Source organism: Bos mutus, chromosome 4 (genome assembly GCF_027580195.1).
Source record: "Bos mutus isolate GX-2022 chromosome 4, NWIPB_WYAK_1.1, whole genome shotgun sequence".
NCBI lineage: Eukaryota > Metazoa > Chordata > Mammalia > Artiodactyla > Bovidae > Bos > Bos mutus.
The window spans coordinates 30,702,071-30,705,805 of NC_091620.1; the positions used below are offsets into that span (position 1 = coordinate 30,702,071).

The 3,735-nt window shown below is 43.3% G+C and overlaps 1 pseudogene; it reads left to right on the plus strand.

Moving 5' to 3' along the window:
* The first annotated feature begins 1,390 nt into the window (after window positions 1-1,390).
* LOC138987523 (replication protein A 32 kDa subunit pseudogene) lies at window positions 1,391-2,154 on the plus strand (annotated as a pseudogene).
* Window positions 2,155-3,735: the final 1,581 nt, after the last annotated feature.

The following is a 3,735-nucleotide window of genomic DNA, read 5'->3' on the forward strand; positions in this document are numbered from 1 at the left end:
TTCATTTTTTATAACATTTCCTTTTTCAAATGGATATGCTCATTTATATGACACAAAATTCAAAACCTACAAAGAGAATTAGAATAATTAGCAAAAAAACCACAACAAATTGAAATATTTTGATATACTCATTATTGCATTGAAATGTGATTTTGATGTCACATATTTTCTGTAGGAATTCATGGTTAGAAACAAGAAAATTGTTTACAGTAGGGGAGCAAACTTTGCTACCTCAAAATGCCCCTTTGGCATGAGGTTTATAAGAAACAGAAAACTGGAAACTTTTCTTGCTACTTCCCCCTTAACTGCCTAAAAAAATTGAGATAGGTAAACTATTTTGAGGATAGAGTTATCACCAGAAATATCTGCAAAGACTATGGATTAGGTGTGGTGGAGAACACTTTGAAGGGCCTAGAGATCAGCCTGCTGTGTGACCCATGGTCTCTGCAGGGCCCAGTAAACATGTGTTTACCAAACATTTGCCTTTCCATCTCCCTGTGAATTGCCTTTCTCCTCTCTGAAGGCCATAACCACAAAACCAACATCCTATTAGGTGAGGGCTCTTAAGGCAACATTCTCTTATGCTTCAGGCATTTTGTCCAGTTACTCAATTCTCCCATGTATATGCATTATTAAACTTGTGTTTGATTTTCCCATTAATCTCTCTCATGTCAGTTTTCTCAGGTGGCTCAAGCGGTAAAGAATCTGCCTGCCAATGCAGGAGCCATAGGAGATGCAAATTCGATCCCTGGGTCAGGAAGATCCCTGGAAGGAAGAAATGGCAACCCACTCCAGTATTCTTACCTGGAAAATCCCATAGACAGAGGAGTTTGGCAGGCTACAGTCCATGGGGTCGCAAAGAGGTGGACATGACCAAGCATGCACACATGCTGTCTTATATCAGTTCAACTCAGAGGCCAGCTGAGAGTAAAGCCAGCTGCTCCCTCCTGGCCCTGTATCCTTCCTCCAGGAGGAGGAGAAAGGTTTCGTGAGCACAAAGCTGTGTAGTCACGTTGTAGCCACACGTTTCGGGAAACAAACTCACTCAGAAGGACAATGCAAATAGTGGAGTGCAGTTTATTACACCAGTGGCCCAAGGCAGAGTCTCCTCTTAGCCAAGGGCCCCGATCAGTTTTGTGAAAACCTTATATACCCTAAGTGTATAAGCTTCTCTGAAACTAGTCTGAACAAAGGAAAAAGATATAATCAAAGTTAACCATGATCATATGCCTTAAGCCTAGGTAGTTAACAGTGGACAATTATCAATAGGCCTGTGGTCATACCCCAATAAGCATAATAGAATGTATGATTCTATTCGGTTACACAGATAATTAGGGTATTCTTTTAGGCACAGTGGATTTGAAAGCTATAGCACCTCCTCTGTCGGGGGAGCCAGCGGCTACACACGGTCCCCTGGGGGCTTTGGATCTCCGACAGCTTCCCAGGCCAAAAGAAATCCAGAGCTCGAGCTCAGCACATTTTACCCCGTACCATATCTCAGCTGCTTTCTGCTACTCTGGTTGATGAAGTATTCAGAATTGGAAATGTTGAGATTTCACAGGTCACTATTGTGCGGATTATCAGAAATGCAGAGAAGGCTGCAACCAACATTGTTTACAAGATAGATGACATGACAGCTGCACCCATGGATGTTCGCCAGTGGGTTGACACAGATGATGCCAGTGGTGAAAACACTGTGGTCCCTCCAGAAACATATGTGAAAGTGGCTGGTCATCTGAGATCTTTCCAGAACAAGAAAAGCCTGGTAGCCTTTAAGATCATGCCCTGGAGGATATGAATGAGTTCACCACACATACTCTGGAAGTAGTCAATGCACACATGATGCTGAGCAAATCGAACAGCCAGCCTTCAACAGGGAGAGCGCCTATCAGCAATCCAGGAATGGGTGAAGCTGGGAACTTGGGTGGGAACAACTTCATACCAGCAAATGGCCTCACTGTGGCCCAGAACCAGGTGCTGAATTTGTTCAAGGCTTGCCCAAGATCTGAAGGATTGAACTTTCAGGATCTCAAGAACCAACTCCAGCACATGTCTGTAGCCTCAATCAAGCTAGCTGTGGATTTTCTAAGCAACGAGGGACACATCTATTCCACCATGGATGATGATCATTTTAAATCCACAGATGCAGAATAACTGGATCTAATTGGGTACCCGAGATATTTTCCAGTTGGACCTTTTTTTGCCGCCTCTTGTCTCCAGCTGTGCATATAATTGGCGAGTTGACTTCTAGGAAGTAGATTTCATCTATAAAAGATCTCAACTGACATCATTTTGAAACTTACTACTACTCTTCTGTGTTTTTGATGGACTTCCCTGGTAGCTCAGACGGTAAAGCGTCTGCCTACAATGCGGGAGACCTGGGTTCGATCCCTGGGTCAGGACGATCCCCTGGAGAAGGAAACGGCAACCCACTCCAGTATTCATGCCTGGAAAATCCCATGGACCTAGGAGCCTGGTGGGCTACAATCCATGGGGTCGCAAAGAGTCGGACACGACTGAGCGACTTCTGTTGTGTGTGTTTAGGCACAGAGAGCCCTGGGGCTCTTTTTTCTGGGGGCCTGGTTTTCCAGTTTGTATGTCGTTTCCAAAGATACTGGGCAAAGAAGTCCACAGTCCGGCCCAGAGCCTGTTCTGTTTCCTCCTTCAGTCAGAGCAGCGGCAGGTTTCTGCTGCCTTTTCTTCCCACTAAATGTATGAACATGGAACCCAGGTCTTGCTCCCAGATCCCTTACCTGGAAATGGGCTAATAAATAATCATTTTCCCTTTTTTTTAATGTATTTATTTTTTGCCTGCACTATGGCTGTGTTGCAGTGGTCAGGCTCTCTCTAGTTGCAGTAAGCAGGGCTACTCTTCCTTACAGTACGCAATGCAGGCTTCCCATTCTGGAGGCTTCTTGCTGTGGAGCATAGGTTCTAGGCTCGTGGGCTCAGTAGTTGTGAAGCTTGGACTTCTTCCCAGACCAGGGATCAAACCCATGTCTCCTGCATTGTCAGGTAAATTCTGAACCACTGAACCACCAGAGAAGTTCTCTTATCTTACTCCTAAACAACCAGGATGGAACTCTTTCGATATTTCAAAATTGTAGAGACAGCTAGCTTGATAAAACATCTGTTTCAAAATTCTGACCCTGAGAGAACAGTAGTGTTCCTAAGGAGGAAACTTGAAGTTATAACTCTTATCATGTCATTGAAAAGTAAACTAAGCCCACATCACCTGAGCTTTAGTTCAGAGTAGAACCTAAAATTGAAAGAGGAAAAAAGGAAAAAGATGCCTTTTAAAACTCAGGCAGACAACAAAGGAAACTATAAGCAGGGTGAAAAGACAGCCTTCAGAATGGGAGAAAATAATAGCAAATGAAGCAACTGACAAAGAATTAATTTCAAAAATATACAAGCAACTCCTGCAGCTCAATTTCAGAAAAATAAACAACCCAATCAAAAAAATGGGCCAAAGAACTAAACAGACATTTCTCCAAAGAAGACATGCAGATGGCTAAAAAACATATGAAAAGATGCTCAACATCACTCATTATCAGAGAAATGCAAAGCAAAACCACAACGAGGTACCATTTCATGCCATGACTGCTATCAAAAAGTCTACAAACAATAAATGCTGAAGAGGGTGTGGAGAAAAGGGAACCCTCTTACACTGTTGGTGGGAATGCAAACTAGTACAGCCACTATGGAGAACAGTGTGGAGATTCCTTAAAAAAC